Here is a 21425-nt window from a genome sequence, read left to right as displayed (position 1 = left end):
CAACCCTTTGCAGTGGTCATATGCTTGCCAATCCACCATGTTCTGATCCTGCTCTTTTGTTACTTAGGAGAGCCCTTGATTCTCAACAGATTCTGGATTAGCTTTTCACATAAACCCCAAATACTATCCCCATTCTCGAGAAGGTTAGTTTTATTAGGAATGCAATGGCATGGATTTATATCCTGGATGGAAGTTTGAGCAAAACAATTCCTTCAAACTCAAACTATCTCGGTTTCCTGCAAGTCTCTTTTTCACCTGGCATGGGAACCAGCTCAGAAACATTAAATATAACTGATCTTAAAATACATTAAAGATAGAAAAATACATCCAACTACCTGGTGTGCAATCCAACCATCCCAGATACTAAAACTTTATGTTCCTCCATAATATTTTCCTCTTAGAATAAAAACATCTGAGAGTAATAGTAAAGCAACAGGGACTCACCAAAGAGTGAAATTGTCACCTGCCTGCAGGAGAGGAGACATTTAAAAGCACTCTATTCCTTGTGGCCCTCTCTATTATAAAAGTTTCATGATAAATCCATCCCCGGCTGGTGCCTAGGGTGATTTAAATATATGGCAGCAGAGTCTCCAGTGGTCAATTGAGGGGTAATGAGTTGTGGAACAACCAAAGTGAAACAGAAAATCCCCTTAGTTCAAGCTTTTTGTTCTTTCTTTTTCAAGTGATGGCCACAGTAATTGCAAAGGCAAGGAATAGGTAAAGAGGAAAGAGAGATGGAGAGGCTAAGGGAAAGGATGGAGTCTAGGCTTCGTGCTTACGTACTCCAAATACACATAAGTAGCATGCTAAAAATCATGCGTCACATCCCATGTTGCACATCCGAATGGAATATTTCGAACATCGTTGCAGTGTTGTTCATCAACAAATAAGTACATGTGGCATAAAGAAACCTTTGGATATATTTTGTGAAGTGGATGATAACAGAAGATTCACCTCTAAAATCTGCCTGCCCCCCGCACACCCTCACTCACAATTGTTATGTTTTATGCTTTTAAAAATGTCAAAAGCCTTGGGGCGCCTGGGTGGCTCAGTCGTTAAGCGTCTGCCTTTGGCTCAGGGCGTGATCCTGGTGTTCTGGGATCGAGCCCCACATCAGGCTCCTCCGCTGGGAGCCTGCTTCTTCCTCTCCCACTCCCCCTGCTTGTGTTCCCTCTCTCACTGGCTGTCTCTGTCTCTGTCAAATAAATAAACAAAATCTTTAAAAAAAAAATGTCAAAAGCCTTGAGGTTGGGAATCTTCCTTCTCACTATCAGTCCTCCCTTCTTCTGTCTGTGAGTACAATCCCCAATTATAGTCAGCGTCAGAGCACCTTTCCCTTCAAAACACATTTGCAATGATGGAAAATGTATTGCTCATTTGTGAAATTTTATCTGCAAGTAACTTTAAGTGCTCATCTTTGCATTTTTTTGGCGTCCTCAGCAATAGGCATCCTCAAGAAAAATAAAGTGGAAGTCTGAAAGCTTGAACGTTGAATATTTTCTACTAATTTCTAGACCATAAATTCTGTCAAGGTAAAGAGAGTGTCTAATTTGTGAAAAAAAACTATTTCTCTATCAGGTATCCTTGGAATCCGAAGAACCAGAGGTTCAAAGTGAAACATATATAACTTCTCTTAGACTTCATATTCTCAAAAGAAGAAGGAAAGAAATGGTGGGGGGTGGGGGAGGGTCGGGGAGAGGGAGGAAGGAAAGAAGGAAGGGGAATCATCTCCCAAGCACTGGAACGTAGTATGTTCTTAATAACAATCTTTTATATTTATCATATCCTCTGAATGATTTTAAGATCTTTCTTTTTTATCATTGCTTTAAAGCAATTTGATTATGACATGCTTTGGAATAGTTTTTGAGTTTCTTTTGCTTGGGGTTTGTTGAGCTCCTTTGATTTGTGGGTAATGAAATTTAGAAATATTTCATCCATCATTTCTTCAAATATTTTTTTTTGCCTCACTCCCTTCTTCAGGGCCTCCTCTATCTAATGTCCCATGAATTGTGAGGTTTTTCACTCTGGCTGGTGGGAAGAGGGACTCTTCCTGGCCCTGAATGTGTTCCAGAGATTGTTTCCTTAAATCCTTCCAGGTGCTTCTTTTCCCAGCCTCCGGTGGCTTCCTCACCCACAGGCACTATCAGCACTTAGCTGAAGACTGGAGGGCAACTCCTCTGCAAATCTGTGAAGTGCCCCGTGTAGTTTGTCCTTCCCTGGCCCTCTCTACTGGGTGCTCTAGCTGCCTCGGCCTGACTGTATTCCCAGCTCTCCCCAGCACAGGGCGCTTCCGGTTTACCCCTTCCTACTCCAGGGCCTGGAAACTCTCCAGGTAATAGGCTGAGGTAACTGCAGGGCTCACCTTGTATGTTTCCCTTCTTTCAGGGAACACTGTTCTTCGTTGTGCTATGTCCAATGGCTTGAAAACTGTATTTTGCATTTTTGTTTGTTTGTTTGTTTCAGGCAGAGGGTAAATTAGGACCCTGTTACTCTATTGTGGCCAGAGCATAAGTCTCAGTAAATTTTAAAAATTATTTGTTGAATAAATAAATTAATTCTGTGTGATCATAATGGAGACCATCTCTTTATAGTTTCCTTACTATTCCTATCCAGTGATGGAGTTCATTAAAATGTTTTCACTGAAACTTGTTTTATTCCTTGAAAAACTGAATCAGGAGAGAACAGTGGCTCCTGAGGACGAATATGTGGTTACTATTTGACCATTTTGTCAGCACGCCGTTCTGTAACAGGTGATCTCTAGCAGTTTTATTTTCCTATCTTTATGTCCCGCTACTAAAGATGGAAAACCCTAGAGCCTGATTGGTCCGGCTTGAACCACATGCTCTTCTCTTGGCTTGGGAGCACAGTGTGTCTTGGTGGACAGTCCTATCCAAGCTGCCTACCGTGACAGGAGGGTAGGGCCCCAAAAGGAAACAGGGATGCTGTGTCCAAACAAAGGAGTTGGACTGCGTAGCCGCAGCAATAAATGTCTCCTGCTTTAGCAAGATATTTATTGGATTTTTTTTAGTACTGAAATCTTATTGGCTTATGAGACATGAACTCACAGGTAAATGACTGTTAATTCTTTTCATTGCACTTGAGAGTATTTCTAAGGATATGATTCTCAAATGATTGCTGTCGCATCCCATTATCAGCAGAACTTGTATAATGTGCCCTGCTACATGCACCTGGCTTCTGTTCTGAACAGCTACAAATGCTCTTCTACCTAACATGATTTAGCACCAGAGTGGCTACAGGACAGGGCAAGCCTGAAGGCCTCTGGTCTGGGAACGAGGCCAGGTTGGGTCAGGCAGAGAGCATGATGTGAGGGTAAAAGGTTAGAAGTGGGCAGGTACAGAAAAGAGAGTTGGAGAGGTGTGTGTGGGGTGTGTGTGTGTGTGTGTTGGAATACAGAGACCATGATTTTTTTTTTTATTTTATTCATTTTTATGTGACAAAGAGACAGGCAGCGAGAGAGGGAACACAGCAGGGGGAGTGGGAGAGGAAGAAGCAGGCTCATAGCGGAGGAGCCCGATGTGGGACTTGATCCCGGTACGCCGGGATCACGCCCTGAGCCGAAGGCAGACGCCTTAACGACTGCGCTACCCAGGCGCCCCTACAGAGACCATGATTAAGATCTAGACCTGGGCTGTCTCTAGTGCCCTGATCGGCAGACTGATAAAGCATCCGTGGGCAGACACTGAGACTCAGCATGCAGGGACAATTCAAACTGAGCTTAAGGAATAAGTAAAGAACTTATTCTCCAAGTTCTGTAAGATGAGGATCACAACACAGCGTCCAGGCACATGAGGAGACGCAATACAGCACGACAATTGCTTGTGACCTTTGAGGTTGGATCATTTGTTCCCCAGGGGTTGGTAAGTGAAGTATTGATGCTTTGTGGGTTCCTTATAGTTAGCGCCTCCATTTTTTCCAAGTAGCTTCTTGGGTCTTCAGCTTGTTCCTATGGGGGGATGCCTGGATGTCACGGTACTCTTTATTAAATCTCATAGACTCCCGATACGGCAAAATGTATAATTTTGTGCTAAATCAGAGGTCACCTTATTTGGATTCTCATACAGATGTGCGGTAGTATGTGTCAAAGATTTAGAATCTGAGATAAAAACTTAAAAATAAGAAAAATGAACGCATTTTTTTTCTGTGAAAGTAGTAAAAGTCGTCATCTTTTCATTTTTCATTAGTGGAGAACTTAGATTTAACTTACATAGCACTGGGGTTCTGTGTGAGTAGACATTGAGAATACTTAGAGTGGATGGTCTTTTTTAAGAAAGGCTTTTTATTGAAATATAATAACGTATTTATATATCACATTAGTAATAGTTAATATATATTCACAATCCACCCCTGGCACTATGCGGAGCCGTGTGCGGCTCAAACCCCTTTAAGAAAGAATTCATTTCAACTGATGGTTACCAGAGGGGAGATGGGGGGGAGGATGGGTGAAATAGGTGATGGTGCTTAAGGAGTGCACTTGTTCTGATGAGCACGGGGTGATTAAAATAAAAAGTTAAAAAAAATTTGGGGGGCCCCTGGGTGGCTCAGTTGTTTAAGCATCTGACTTTGGCTCAGGTCATGATCTCAGGGTCCTGGAACGGAGCCCTGTGTGGGACCTCTCCCTCCCCCTCTGACCTTCCCCCTGCTCATGCTCTCTCTGTGTCTCTCTCTCACATAAATAAACAAAAAATCTTAAAAAAAACAATTTAAAAATTTTAAAAAGTTGTGGATTTTGTTTTTGTTTTGTTTTGTTTTGTTTTAAGGAAGATCTCAATTCCCAGTTGCAGGGAGTATGGTTAGCTGACAGCCTCTTTAACACCTTCAGGTCTGCTTTTGAGCTTAGGTCATGCTCTTCCCAAGGTGGCCCCAGACAATGACGGAGCAAGACTCCTTACAAAGGTGTAGTCATTCCTCCCAGGAAACTCCCTCCAACAAGTAACCTCACCTGGCGCTCCAGAGGAGCGGGCGGGTATCTGCCCGCTCTGCCCAGTCCTGCGTCTCCCCCTTTCCTTTCACAAGCGTTGCCCTCCAGGAAACTTTTTGCTCTCCTCTCTGTCTCAGCATCTGCTTCTGACCCAGCTGAGGGAAAGGTGCACGTATCCCAAGTGTCCACCTTGATGAACTTTTCCAAACTGAACATCCTCACGTAACAGCACATTCAGAAGATAAGAAAGAGCACCCCGGAAGTCCCTGTGCTGTCTTCCTTCCGGTCACCTCCCCTCCTAAGAGTCACCACTATCCTAACTTCTAACAACATGGATTTGTTTGCCCTGGTGTAGAGCTTCATAGAAATGGAACGTTAGGGGCGCCTGGGTGGCACAGCGGTTAAGCGTCTGCCTTCGGCTCAGGGCGTGATCCCGGCGTTATGGGATCGAGTCCCACATCAGGCTCCTCCGCTATGAGCCTGCTTCTTCCTCTCCCACTCCCCCTGCTTGTGTTCCCTCTCTCGCTGGCTGTCTCTATCTCTGTCAAATAAATAAATAAAATCCTTAAACAAAAAATGGAACGTTAGGGTATCTTTTGTGTTTGACTTCTTTCGTTCAAGATTGCGCAGTTTTAAACATTCTTTTAAGTTCATATAGTTCAGCTGTAAGTTTTCAAGTAAATGACTGGACTTTTACATCTTTTCATTCTTCTCTCTCTCTCTCTCTCTCTCTCTCACACACACACACACACACACACACACACGGCAAATACAATGAATCTTTTTCAGTTCAATTTTCAATTCGATATAGGATGTAAATGAAATAATAGTAAAGGTGACATAGATGTTCAATCTGTAAATTGGCAAAATGTAGACGTGTTGGAATTGTCCGTGCCTCCATTTGTCTCACACTTACAAGTTCTATGGTTTAGCTTCCACTAGACCTGAGTCATCAGGGATAGATCACCTTTTACTATTATTATGGAGGACAGTAGCTGGTTTCAAAAAACTACCAATGGACCATCAAGAGCTAGACCTATGTTAAGCAGACCTTTCCTGAATTTTAATCAATTCACTAGTTTTGCCCTAGAGAAACGGGGATCTTATTACACAATATTTTTTTTTGCTTAATTCCAAAGACATTTCTTCACTCATTAACTACCTCATGGTTCAATAGCTTCTAGAAAAACTCCTATTTCTTAAGCTGCTTGATATTCTAAGATTTCACCCATTAAATATATATGTTTAAAGACTTTCCACCTTTCGATTCTTACTCCCTACCCAATTTAGGAGCATTCTTGAAAATAATAAAGGGAAATTTAAAGGCATTTTGCATAGTCAAGTACACGTGCTTATGTATATTATAAAGAGTCCTCTGGTGAGAGGGCGGCTTCTAAGGTCTTTTTATTTATAGCTCTATTGTTGGTGGAATTATTCGCTAACCACTTCATAAAGAGAATTCTCCATTTCTCCCTGGAGCAGGAATTATCTTGCTACAAATTGCTATGCTTCTGCATATGATTTTGTTTCAAATTCTTTTTTTTTTAAAAGATTTTATTTATTTATTTGACAGAGAGAGAGACAGCCAGAGAGAGAGAGGGAACACAAGCAGGGGGAGTGCGAGAGGAAGAAGCAGGCTCCCAGCGGAGGAGCCTGATGTGGGACTCGATCCCAGAACGCCAGGATCACGCCCTGAGCCAAAGGCAGATGCTTAACGACTGACCCACCCAGGTGCCCCATGTTTCAAATTCTTGAAACCAAAATGGTGGTTTAATATAGTTAGACTTCTCTTTCCATTCCTAAAAGCAAGCACTCACAAATATTCATGTTAGAAAGACAAATGAAACCAGGGTTCTGCACTCTAGAAAATCTTCTTTTTTCTTAATGCAGGGATCTGTTAGTATTATTGACCACATACACATATAAACTCCTTATTCGCTTTCTTGGGGACTCAAATGCTGCAGTGTTCATGGAAGAAACTTTAACAGAGTAAATGAATGAATTGATATAAAGGCCTTTTTTTGTTGATATGTTTTTAAAACTAAATAATGATTCTAAAAAGAGGGGAGTAAATGATATGTATTTTGCTCTAAGATTTCAAAAGTTTTCCGTTTTCATGATTCATGACTCTACCTACGAATAGAGGCTATTATGAAGCATGCTGTGCGTTAATGTAAATATATTGAGATCTGATCTGATCTGCAACAATGAAGTTTCATAGCCTATAGCAGGATTATACTTAATTAAATGTACATAGAATATAGTATCTTAGCATTTTAGAACTGAAAATGACCTTAAAGATAATCTAAGTAACTCACCCCATACAGACAGGGAAGCTGACACAGAGAACAGGGAAATGACTCTCCACATCGCCCCACTGATAGATCTGGGGCTTTTCACACTGTCTTCTCTTCAGGGACCCCAGGTAGACTGGACCCTTGTTCCTCAGAGGTTGTCAGTGTATTGACCTCTAACTTACATATCCTTGGAAAAGAAATGACTGACATCTGAGGGTCATCTCATTTACCTCAACATTTGAAGTTGTTCTAACTGCTTCCAACAGTTTCTCTTTCAATGCCCATAACATACATTTGACAGTTCACCCAAATGAAATATACTGGATGAACCAGAGTTAGGCCCTGCCTTCAGGGAGTGCATAGTCAGGAGGAGAAGACAACAATTACAACGCCATGTGAAGAGCGTGATAACAGAGGAGAGTTATGGAAGGACGCCAACCCAGACTTGAGAGAGGAGTTGAGGAAGATAGGAGGTGAGAAGAGCACTTGGAGGAATGGGGAGAACATGCCATGTCCAGTAGTCATGTCTGTGAGTCTACAGGAAACAGTGTTTTATGATTTACCATGGAGAAAACCAAAAAGGAAAAGAAACTGGTAGAATTTTGCTTTGAGTGGAGAACTTAATCAATGCTTAGGAAAACCAACAAACTCTGGTGGAAAGAATACTGGATGGGAAGTCTAGAAACCCAGGTAGTCCTCCTGGCTATGCTGCTAACAAACCTGGGCATGTCACATAATCTTTTTAGGTTTTAGATTCTTCACCCAAAAAATGAGTGGAAGAGGACATCCGAAGTTCCTCAGATTCTAGCATCTAAGGATTCTGTGAGTAGGTAGCTTTATGCACTTATGTCTACTACACAAGGAAATGTAATGAATAAAATTTCTGAATTCTATCCCATCCTGATCCTGATTACATTACAATTTTATAAATCCACTGTATTTAGAGAGACCTAAGCAATGTGGACTTCCCAGTGACTTCTTTTCCTTTTCTAAGGGGAAGGAGAATAAATATTGATAACCTATTGTATTTCAGGTATTTTATTTAACCATTGAAATAATACGGCAGACTAGGTGTTACTACTTTCATTTTACAAATGAGGGAACTGGGGCCACAGATTTTTTGAATTTTATTTAAATTTAAGTTAGTTAACATATAGTGTATTATTAGTTTCAGGGGTAGAATTTAGTGATTTATCAGTTGCATGTAACACTCAGTGCTCATTACATCACGTGCCCTCTTTAATGCCCATCACCCAATTATCACTTCCCACCCCCCACCTCCCTTCCAGCAACCCTCAGTTCGTTCCCTGTAGTTAAGAGTCTCTTATGGTTTGCTTCCCTGTTTTTAACTTAATTTATTTTTCCTTCCCTTTCCCTATGTTCATCTGTTTTGTTTCTTAAATTCCACAAATGAGTGAAATTATATGGTATTTGTCTTTCTCTGACTGACTTATTTTGCTTAGCATGACACCTTCTAGTTCCATCCACATCATTACAAGTGGAAGATTTCTTTTTTTTTTGATGGCTGAGTAATATTCCATTGTATATATGAACCACATCTTCTTTATCCATTCATCCATTGATGGACATCTGGGCTCTTTGCACAGTTTGGCTGTTGTGGACATTGCTGCTATAAACACTGAGGTGCATGTGCCCCATCACTATTTGTCTATCTTTTGGATAAATGCCTAGTGTGTAATTGATGGGTTGTAGGGTAGTTCTATTTTTAACTTTTTGAGGAAAGTCCATACTGTTTTCTAGAATGGCTGCACCAGTTTGCATTCCCACCAACAGTGTGAGAGGGTTCCTCTTTCTCTGCATCTTCGACAACATCTCTTGTTTCCTGAGGTGTTAATTTTAGCCATTCTGACAGGTGTGAGGTGGTATCTCATTGTGGTTTTGATTTGTATGTCCCTGATGCTGAGTGATGTGGAGCATTTTTTCATGTGTTTGTTGGCCATTTGTATGTCTTCTTTGGAGAAATGTCTGTTCATGTCTTCTGTACATTTCTTGACTGGATTTTTTTAATTTTTGGGGTGCTGAGTTTGATAAGTGCTCTGTAGATATTGGATACCAGCCCTTTATCTGATATGTCATTTGCAAATATCTTACCCCATTCTGTAGGTTGCCTTTTAGTTTCATTGATTGCTTCCGTTGCTGCACAAAAGCTTTTTATCCTGATGAAGTCCCAATAGTTCATTTTTGCTTTTGTTTCCCTTGCTTCTGGAGACGTATTTAATGAGAAGTTGCTATGGCCAAGGTCGAAAAAAGTTGCTTCCTGTGTTCTCCTCTAAGATTTTGACGGATTCCTGTCTCACATTTAGGTCTTTCATCCATTTTGAATTTATTTTTGTGTGTGGTGTGAGAAAGTGGTCCAGTTTCATTCTTCTGCACATGGCTGTCCAATTTTCCCAGCACCATTTGTTGAAGAGACTGTCTTTTTTCCATTGAATATTCTTTCCTGCTTTGTCCAAGATTAGTTGAACATATAGTTGAGGGTGCAGGGGCCCACAGATTTTTAGTAATTTGTTCATACACCAGACAATCAAAGTGGTGCTGCTGGAATTTGAACCCAAGCCTGTATGATGCCAAAGGCCATCTTCTTTCTTTTATGCGATTTCAAAGCAAATGTCTGTTAGAATGCTCACCATTTAGGAAAATACACTGAAGATGACTTCCACTTTGACAAAGGATCCTCAGGGTCGTCTTTCCCATTCGGTGGCAAGCCCTAACCCATTTATTTGTTGGCTGATTCTCCATTCTTGGTTCTCCACACCATGTCATTTTTTCTCAGGTTGTTGAGTGGAAGAGAACCAGGGGATAAGGCTAGTGGAGCGAGAGAAGTTTTCTTCAGAGACCACCTCCTCCACCTGAATGCAATTGCCTTTGCTTCTGCCCAGAACCAGAGTTGAAGTGTCCCAGTACCCAGACTGGAGGCAGAAATCCTGCCCTGCTTCATGAATTTTCGATAGGAGAAATTACCCTCATGCCTTTCTCACTTCTCTTTTTTCTTTTTCTTTCTTTCTTTTTTTTTTTTTTTAATTTTTAAAAGGGTCCCTTTATTTTTTTAAATTCTGGTTTTTAAATTCTATTTTCTTGCTATTCTATCTGTCAAAGCCCCTCTCCTGATCACAGATGTTGCTTCATAGTGGGACCTGTTAGCAGGCCCTCAGGAACTACGACTGACAACACTTGTTCAGTTGCAAGCAGCAGTGATCTACTCAAGCAAGTTCAGGAAGGAAGCAGTTTATGTAAGGACTAACATGGATCTTCATGGAGTTGCAAGAACATAGCTAAAACAGGGCCAGACTCACAAAGTCCAGAACTTGGGGGCATTTCTAGATCCGAGATGGCCCTAATGGCCCAAGAACCAGGAGTCTATGGGTCCTTACTCTGGTGTTCCACCAGCAATGTGCCTCAGCAGTCTGGCTATGTATATATACTCTTTGTCTCTCATTACAACTAGCTCCAACACACTTACTCTTTTCATTTACTTTATTCTTTAAAAAAACTTTCTCATGGTTTTGGCTTAATGATAACTTCAGCTTGCCCAGACCCCACACGGCCCCCACTCCACCTCCCTGTCATAATTCCAGCACGACTTCATGGCTTCTCTCTCTTTTTACATCCTTTAAGTCTCCACTCCTTCTGCTAATTGCCTATATTTCTCCATGTTTCCCAACTGAAATTCCCAAGGAACCGTTCCAGATCATCTTTCACAGAACAATTCAATCTTCCCCAATCTAGCACACCCAGATCAAGGGCACCTGACTCAGAGTGGACAATTCATTGGCTAACCAGTGATTTATGACAGAGCCTGAAATGAAAGTCTGAGTTGGGTCTGTTATTCTTTGCCTGGAGACTTTTTTTTTTTCTTTGAGAGAGGAGGCTATGGGAATACATTCAACCTGTTAACAGGCAAGCTGAAAGAACAAGAACATTAATGCCCCCCAAAGCAGTGCTCAACCAAAGATGGATGGGGAGTTGGCAAATATGCTACTCAGTTGTGCCTCGTTTAGAAAATTGAGGCATGTTCCACAATACACCCAGAGTTCCCCAGGAAGGCTGAATTCCAGTTGCTCAGAGTGGTGCCTGACCTGATAAAGCACTCCACGTTGGCTCCCTTCCTTTTTTCCCTTCTCTTCCCCACCTTCTACTGGTGTTTCCTGGATCACCTCCTAAGTAAACTATTAGTCCTTTAATCTTTGTCTCAGGCCCTATTTTTGGGGGAACCCAAACCAAGACCCTCCTTCTTGGGGAGGGAGGGGTAACACATCAACTAACATCTAATAGCCCATGAGAAATATTGATCCAGGGTACACAGGAGCTAGGGAAGATGACCTTTATCTCAAATGAATTGAATTTCCTGAGATTTGTTGATAGTAAAATGAACAGCTCAAGTTTTTTTGATTTAAGGTGTTCTTCATTAGGAGTAATTTGACATATATGAGGATACTTGGATCTTAGATGTGAAACCATTCCATTTTTATTTTACCTCTTCGTTACTCTCTCCTGAAGTATGGTTTACATTGTATTATTTTGTATTACTGCATCTTACGAGGAAGACATAGTAGAGCATTTTTCTCAGCATGACTATAAATCCTAGGTGGGTTTTTGAGCCTTGCTCATTTCAGGTATTATTTTGGGGACTCTGTGAGTTACCATAAACATTTTCGTGGTGTTAACAGAGGCAGTGATACAGTTTGGTCTGTCAATATAAGAATTTTCTCCATTGTAAGATTTGAATCATAATGGTTTCCAGAACTACATACATTATCCAAAGCTTTAACTTTTAAAAATAGATTTCTTTCTTTAAAAAAAGATTTATTTATTTTAGAGGGAGTAGGGGCAGAGGGAAAGAGAAGGAGAGAAGCAGACTCCCCGGTGAACATGGAGCCCAGCATGGGGCTCGATCTCACAACCCTGAGATGTGACCTGAGCCGAAATCCAGAGTTGGGTGCTTAACCGACTGAGTCACCCAGTGACCCACTAATAGATTTCTAATAATTTCATTATTCTAATCTCCAAATTTTTAATCACATGTCACTATTAGCTGAGATGATTTTATACTGGGCCTTTTGGGTGATTTCTGATCTAGATAGAAGGGGATTCTCATTTGGAAAAATAAAGCATATTTTCAAGAAAGCTGGAGCACCTCACAAACATAGTAGTACCCTATCCTGGTTAGACAATTTAAGATTAAGACATTCAACTAGTTGTACTATAACTTTAAAAGCCCTCAAATGGAGATGTGTACATGTTCACCTATGCAGATTTTGTTAGATGCTTGGCTGCAAGTAATGGAAAAATTCCAAGTCAACTGTCTTGAACAATTAGGGCATTTTATTTTCTTATTTAACAAGGTGTCCTGAGTCATAGTGGCTCTAGAGCTAATGAAACGATCAAGTCTTTTTCAAGGACCCAGCTTCTTCTCATCTGTCATTCTCAGTGCCTTGGCTTCTTCTTTAGGCTAGCTCGTTTCATGGTCTTGTGACAAGCTATTGCTTAAAAGAAAAGGATTGTTTCCTAGTGCTTCTTCTTTGTCTTCTTTCTAATCAAGAAAACTTTCCCAAGAGACCTCTGGTAGACTTTTTCTTGGGTTTCATTGGCCATTGCCTTTCCTAAACCAGTTACTGGAAGAAGATGATATTACCTTGATTGGCTTGGTCTAATCAAGCTTTCCCTATGAATTGCATAGAGGAAGGGTGGTCCCCAGACAAAATCAAGGCTCTTTCAGCAAAGAAAGGCAGAGAGGGTAATTGTTGGGTGAAACACTATTCAAGTCTGTTGCCATCTCTCATACTGTTTGTCTTGGGTTGACCAGAGTAAGAGCAGCAGTTCTGAAAGCACTCTCTTCTGTGATGTTTTATGGGTAAAGAACATAATCTATAAAGGAATTTGCAATGATAAACTATCACGTTGCGACTTAAAGATGGCTACTCAGCACTGTGTTGTGTTCAAAAGTCCTAACGTGAAGTTTGGTGTGGTAGGGAATGGAATGGATTTGGAGATAGAAGACCTTAATTTGTTCTCTGACTTCAGCAATTACCAGTTTGACCGTAAGTAATGAACCAGCTCTTAGCCTTATTTTCATAATCTGTAATATAGAGATATTGTCTACCTCACAGTACCTCAAAGTTCAACGTGAGGATTAAATAAAGTTTGATGCAAGGGAGAGTGCTTTGTAAACTATTAAGTGTTCCATACATGAGAGAGATATTGAAAGAGAAGCCATAATATGCCATTTAAAAAGCAGAAATATGCACACTTGTCTTGGCAGTAGACTTAAGGGGCTCAAAGGGAAAACACTTGGAAGGAGTACAGCGAGTGAATAGGTTTTTCAATGAAACAAAGTTGATTTATGGACAATCCAAATGAAGTCTCATCGAACTTTTTTTCTTAAGTTGATAAGTTCAGGAGGGGATTTAGATGTACAAGTGTGTCACCTGTCCTTCCAATGTCTGGGCTGAAACACGGTATACTGGTCTGAAATGGATTAAGGAGCATGATGACTTGTGTTGTAACATAGTTAAAGCTGGAAACCAAAGGTCACCCATACAAATTCTAACTAGCTCAAACCTGCACACATTTCTAGGTGGCCTACCAGAAAAACATTTTTTCTCCTACCTGATAAGTTACTGCAATCTCAGTTCCCTCTCCACACCGTCATCGGAGCCTAGATCATTCCTCTCCAACTATAGAGCTGGACTCCAGCTGTTCATATTGAAGGAGGCCCTGTTGACCTTGAGCTCGAAAATTTGTATGTGTTGTAATACAGATGGCATTAAAATATAACATTTACCCGCTGAGAACAACATTATACTATTTATGAAACTATATAATTTCAATAACTAAACTCAGCAAGATTTTATTGCTCTCTCCACCTGTAATCACAGAAGTGCTGACTCATCATTCTAGAACCACTGCTTTCAGAGATGCAGCTTCACTAAAATCTGCAAGGAGTCTTGTTTTTTCATCATTTCTGTGTAACCTTTTTTTTTTTTTTCTTTTTTGGCGGTTAAACAACCCCCTTCTAAAAGGTTGTAATTAATTAAAGGCTCAAATTAACACCAGGAAAGCTTTCATGTCACAAAATTCTCAAGGCCTCCATGGCTAGAAAGGGCTATATTTCTAATATCATGATTATAAATTAAAATTCATGAATGTCTTTAAAAATTTTATAGGTATTTTAACAGTCGATTTCACTTTCTCTAAGATATACTAAAAGAAGACCTCTTTGATGTATTGGAGTGCTTTCTTCCTAATTTTCTTATCCCTTACTCTGGCTAATTTATTTTACTTTATGTTATACATACACACACACACACACACACACACACACACACACAATTTTCTTCTAAATATCAGTCCCTTTTTTATTGGAAAGTTTAAGTGATTTTGTATTTCTCTTAAGGCCTTTAGATATGGTCAAATGAACATTTATGCTGCATTATTTCTTGGTCTCCCTCAAAAGGGAGGGGAAGAAAGACATGCCACAGAGAAATAGACAAATAGTCCCATTTGCACTCTGAACCGTAGTTGACATCAATATAGTCAGGGCAAGAAGAAGGTTCGAGAAGAGCAGAAAAAGCTAATTGTCTATGCACTGGAAAGTGCTGTATTTCTATCTTACCAACTTAGTGTGAGTATACGGAGGGCAAGTGGAATGTCTTCCTGACTTCAACTGAGATGAGCGTGAGGACAGAAATGTGAGGAGTGATAGAGTTACCAGTTGCTAATGCCATTCTGATCTGTAGAAGTTTTACATCATTTAAAAATTTTTACTAAGCTGTTAGCCTCCATCATGCCCTGAAGCAGTTATTTCCACAGGTTAATGATGTGTTAGATAAAGAATGATTTCCCTTTTATTCTCAGTGAATTTGCCTTTTAATTTCATTTAGCAACCATTTTTGTCTTACATGATAGAATGGTGTGGATGTAAATGAACTCTCCAAAGATTGATAAAAATCGATGTCTGTTCGCCATGCTTTGAACTGTATGTCAACCTTATAAATAGAATTTGCTGTTTTCTGTTAAAAGGGAGGATCATAAAGAATATTTGATTATTTTAGTAAAGTCGAGCTTCCCTTAGTACAAGAGATGGTATGTTATGGAATGACGTTTATAACCTAATGTTATTTAGATAGAGTGAAGAGAAAATGGAAAAAAGAAAAAATAACCCAGCGGGACCTCAGTGAGGGAAGCAAATCTGGACAATGAGGAAATCTGATAAAACAGAAAGCAACCATTTTCCTCTTGTTTTGTGGGACCTTTTCATCACCTGCTGGGGAAACCTGGCAAGTCTGTTCAGACAGAGCTGGCAAACAGATTTATTAATCATCTTGGGAAAAATGAAGAACGCCTTCAAAGACAATACCCTCTCCTCAGCTTCACAAAATCTTTTTAGGTTTTACTGTTAATAAGATTAAATAAGAGATGGGCAGTAAAGATATTGGAGCGGAGTTTATTGTGAGAAAAAGTATACATCAAGAATCAGTCTCCCCCTACCACTTAGCTCAACGCTCTGTACACATTCCTCCATTCAGATTTTTTAATTGCTGTTTGCTTGGAGAAAAAAAGTCCCGGGTGAAAGAATGTGGGCAGGAATACATTCTCTGCCTCTCCGATGCGTCCCTCCCAACTTTGTAGCTCTCTGCCGCTCGGGGTTGTAGGCGGCTGCTGGCCCAAACCCAACATTCTCCTTGCAAATCAAGGAGTCATCTGCCAGCCCTGTATTCGTTGGGCTTCTTCTGAGCCAATCAGAGAGTGCTCTTGATGGAGGGATGAGGAGAAGTTTATAATAGGATCAGTTTTGTTTGCAATTTGTTTCTAATAGATGCCAATAAGCCAGTTAACTAGGCTCCAGTTAATGGACATTTTATTGTCGTCCCCCCCCTTCCCCACCCCGCACACATGACCTTTCCTTAGAAGCATTTGCGATGCCTGAAAGCATGTATCTGCCGCCTGGTAGCCGGAGGGCTCTCTCTGCTCTAGAAAACTTGTTTGCCAGCCCCTGGCTGCAGACCAGGCCAAAATACTTTGATCATCCTGTCAGTGGGAAATTTACAGCAACATTCGGGCTTTTGTTCCATGTGTATTTCTCCAAATATAATATCTCCCTCAAGAAATCAATGATAAGCTGTTAAACTAAAGAGCATGGTAACATCCACAGAGCAGTAAATTAATGGTCTTTTGTGGATAGATGGTTACAGATTTCATCATAAAAAATGGATAAAAGATTACATATCACGCAGAGCGAAACTTTTAATAACTCAACATGACTTTTCTTAATGGGTTTTATTCATTTTAATCATTATAGTGTCAATGATGATTATAGCCTTATTAGATTGTAGTGATTGAGGGGCCTGTTTATGAGATATTGAAAATCTCAGGCTGCTCAGAATAGCCCAGCGGCCTGTGTGGGTTTGATGTGTAACTTTATCTGGAGGAGTAGGGCATGTCAGGAGAGTTGCAATTAATACTTTTACTAAATTGCGCCTGTCTTCAGTGACCTAGGTCACCGATGACTTAAGGATTCCACAACATCAGCTTTTCAAAACAGTTGAGGGGCAGCAGTGTAAATCAAAGGAGGGAGCCAGCGAGCGTGTGTGTTTAAATAAGGCAGGGCCAGGAGAAGCCTCAGGCAAAAGTGGCAGCCGTCCCTCCTGCCATTTTGTAGCCAGTAGGGTCCCCTTTCTGCTTTCATGGTCCCTCCCCAGAAAGGAGCTATTTTAATAACAGCATCTAAAGTTGGAAGAATCTGGAAGGTTAAATTTTCAGCTTTCCCCTCGTTGTCTGGCCACATGATGAAATGAAAGCCAGGACTTTATCAGTGATTAAAAGGTGCTATTCCGGAGAAAAGCCCCAAAGACATCACCATCCTAAGAATACTCTTGTAACAAAGGTGTCAGTGCTGTTCCTATAACACACACAAAAAGAGCCCTGCTAGTGAATACCTTCAGTGGGACCAGGATCATAACATCATCCACCTGATAGCCTCTTGATTTAGTATTGATTCTTCAGGGTGTCTATTTCCATTACAAACGGTTCTGTCACCTAAAAATTATTCCAGATGTTTCACATAATGGAAGTCATATAGAACGGGCCTAGGAGAAGCATTGTGTCATGGTGTCATAGCAGGAGACCTGGGTTTGCATTTGGGGTACCTGCTTCAGTAGCAGTGTTTTCTGGGGCAAGTGACTTGAACTATCCTAGCCTCCATTTCTCCATCAGTAGAAATAGGAATGACATTAATACCTGTTTTGCTTATCTCTTTCGCAAGGTTACTAAGAGAATCCAAAAAGCTTACATTTGTGCTTAAGAAACTCTGTTTTCAAGTTAATCCTTAAATCTCCACTGAGATCAAGGGGTGGGTGACCTGGCTTTTATACGGGGGTTCAGTTGTAGGTAGAAAATACTGTGTGATTTGATGAAGATCAGGAAGAGTTTAATTCAATCTGAGTGTAAGTGATTAGGCCCAATCATTTGAAAACAGAACAATAAAAGTCAAGAGGAATCTAGAAAAACTTCTCTTTCCTTTTCTGGAGGGAGGAGAGGTAGATGCTTGAATTAAAAAGGATAGAGCAAGCCGATGGAAATGGCTTAGGAAACGTAAGTATGTATGAGTAGTCTGTCTCCATCTGTCAAATGGGCAGAGCTGAGAATCAGCCTCAGTCTAGAGCTTAGTAAAAGAGAAAGAAACCAAGGGTGGGAGAGGTGGGCAGCTGACAAGACTGTTGAATGTTCCAATGAAAAGGGAACATATAGCAAGGAGGGGGGTGATCTCGTCAGGGGAAGAGCATGGGCTTTGGGATCAGAGAGCCCTGAGCAATTCCACTCCACCATCATCACGATAGCTCCCCCAGTTGCCAGCCCTACTCAATACCCACTCATCTACCAAGAAACTCCTGTTAAGTCAGTCATATTTACATCTGTTTGGGATAGATATAGTCTGCTTAATGGTTAGGGACACTCAAATGGCCTCAGAAATATACTTTTCTTCTTTTTCTTTTTTTTTTTGAGTAATCTCTCAATGTGGGGCTTGAACCCACAACCCCCCACATCAAGAGTTGCACGCTCCACTGACTGAGGCAGCCAGGCACCCCTACAGACTTTTACTCTTGATCTATACACTCTCCCTGCAAAATTCCATTCCTGCCTATGGCCCCCTATACACCAGTCAGTCCCAGATTTCTGTCTCTAGCTGCAACTTTCTCCAGTACAAGCTTTCTAACTGCCTTGCTGGTCGTCTTTGCTTAGACGTGTCTATCCTTAATCTACCTCTTTCTCAGTAAACATATTCTTTCTCCTGATCCATACCTTGGTTGGTAACATTCCCACTCACCCAGGTCTTACAGATTGAATGATTGTGTCCCCCTCCCCCAAACTCACATGTTGAAATCTTAACCCCTAATGTGATGGTATTAGGAGGTGTGGCCTTTGGGAGGTAAGTAAACCATGAGAGTGGAGCCCTCATGAATGGGATTAGTGTCCTGAAAGAAACCCCAGGGGCACCTGAGTGACTCAGTTGGTTACGTGTCTGCCTTCAGCTCAGGTCATGATCCCAGGGTCCTGAGATCAAGTCCCACATCTGGCTCCCTGCTTGGCAGGGAGTCTGCTTCTCCCTCTAACCCTCCCCCCTGCTTGTGCTCTTTCTCTCTCTCATGATTTCTCTTCTCCCCTCCACCACATGAAATTACAGTGAGAAGATGGCCATCTATGAACCAGGAAGCTCACTCTCTTCAGACATTGAATCTGCATGTACCTTGATCTTGGGTTTCCTAGATTCCAAAATTGTGAGAAGTAAATGTTTGCTGTTTAAACTACTGAGCCTATGGAGTTTTTGTTATAGCCATGGAATAGACTAAAATACCAGATGATTAATTTTGGAGTCAATTTCCACTCCCTATCTCTTCCCCAAGTCCAAGCAATCATTAAGTCCCGTCAATTCTAATTCCCTACTCTGATGGTTTTAAAATATATCCACAAATTCTTTGACATTCCTCCCATTAAGAAGTGGGTTTATAGCTCTTTTCCTTGAAACTAGACTTCTGTGACTGTTTCAACCAATAGAGTGACTCCATGTGACTTTCCAAGCTAATGCATAAAAGGTGATTCAGCTTCCACCCTGCTCCTTGGAACATGTCAGCAAAAGGCCTCCATGTTATGGGAAAGCCCAAACTAGCACATGTGGAGGAACCACATAGAGACGCCCCGAGACTGCAGGAAAAGACAGATGCTTGGCTAGCTCTCAACCGCTCTACCTCTCTGCTTTTTAGGTTTCAACCACCACCTGACTACAACTGTGATAGCCCCTTCCTAGATAGACCACCTAGCTGAGTTCTCCCAAATTCCGACCCACAGAAACCATGAGAGGTGATAAAATATTATTGTTTTTAGCCATTAAGTTCTGGGGTAAATTGAACATAGCAATAGAAACTGGAATGCAAATTATCCATCTCTCCTCCGTTCCTAGGTCAGGCCCTCATCACCTTGCCTGGCCCAGTGATTGGCACACAGGAGGCCCCATCAGCTTTTTTGGCCGAAGGGAAGTCAACTCCATGAGCGCAGGCTTTGTGGGTGGGGTTAGGATCTTAAATCTGGTTAGTCCAGAATTTTGTGAGGATAGATTTCTCCTTACATTGCAAAACTGTTAATCTATGACCTAGATGAATCGGAGAACTGGGATGAGATCCATACCTCTATCATAAATGAAACAAAGGGAAGAGAAAAGGTTTTTTAAAAATAAGCATTATTGAGCCCTAGGAGAATGATTTGTTTAGATCGTACAGAGATGTTTTCCCAAAAATGTAGTCTTTCTGTTGTCTTATCAGTTGAAATCAGCCCAATTAAAAATGTAGTCTTTCTGTTGTCTTATCAGTTGAAATCAGCCCAATTACTTAGTCTTTTTTTTCCAAAAGGGCAAAACAAAGACTGTCTTACGTTTTTCTTTTCATCCAGGTGGTGCTCCCCAGTTTCTGTTGGAGACATTTAGGTTTTAACTTCTTTTAATCCTTAGACAATACTTAAAGGATTTGAAGCGTCTGCTTTACACATTCAGTGGGAAACCGCCTTCCAAGTCTTACAGCCTTTTACATGTTCCATTTTTCAATTTTATCTATTGGAATGTAAAATTTCAGCCCTTTTATAAATTGCCTATTAATATTTAATTTCTTATATCATTGTATTGTTACCGGATAACCACAATTGCTACATGGAACAATAACAGAAGATGTATTAACTATCAATAGACGAGGACACGAATAGAGAGCAAAGGTAATAGACATGAAAAATAGTCTGTCAAGCAACGTCGGCCTCAATGAGCGTGAATTTACAGTCGTGTACAGTAGCCACAATGGTTCTCATTGTTGATTCATCCTCTGATTACTCTGTTTGCACTGTAGACAAAATGGTCCAAATGAAGACCAAGATAATAAGTGAACTATCTATCATCTCTTTTATTTTCATTCGAAGCTAGGAGAATTGGCAGAAAGAGAACAGTAAATGGAGATTCCTGCTGGTTCTGTGTCATAGGACTCTTTTAAAACACTGAAGGCGCTGTGAATTATTTAAGACCGAGAAAAGAAAGTAGGATTTTGCAATTTTACTGAAGCTTTATGTCAAGTTTCTTACCCATACTCCAACCACAGGAATCTCAGGCTACGATTTTGGTTTTTTGTTGTTGTTCAAAAACTATCAGCACACGAGTGTTTGCTTTCAGTGAAAGGTAGAAATGGCCAAGTCAGGAAATAATGAGAGAATCGGGAATGGAAACAAATATTCTAGGTGCAGGTTGAGAACTCAGAGGAATATTTTCAGTTAATCAGAGAATCTCTGATTTTAAACCCTTTCTAAGTAATTATACCTGCTTGACACCTCTACTTGGAAGTCCCATGCCATCTTAAACTCACCGTATTTAAGATAAGACTTATTATTATATTCTTTGCCAGCCATTTTATAACACAACAATACTAACCCTGTTCCTTTTCATCTTGATTTCCCCCTTGCCTTAATGGCACCATGATTTTTTCCGTTACCGGTAACCTTACTCCCCGTTTCTCTGTGTGTTTGCTATATTCAATCTTTGCTAAAAGAAACACATTTACCAAGAGGCAGATGAAGCTTCAGTCCAGGGCCTCTCTTGTACACAGGTGTCTTCCAGGGCAGGGTGTTTTTGTAAAAGCCATATG

Source organism: Ursus americanus, chromosome 3 (genome assembly GCF_024610735.1).
Source record: "Ursus americanus isolate L20-20 chromosome 3, mUrsAme1.1.p, whole genome shotgun sequence".
Lineage (NCBI taxonomy): Eukaryota > Metazoa > Chordata > Mammalia > Carnivora > Ursidae > Ursus > Ursus americanus.
The sequence above is the reverse complement of the archived record's forward strand: the minus strand, read 5'-3'. Positions refer to the sequence as shown.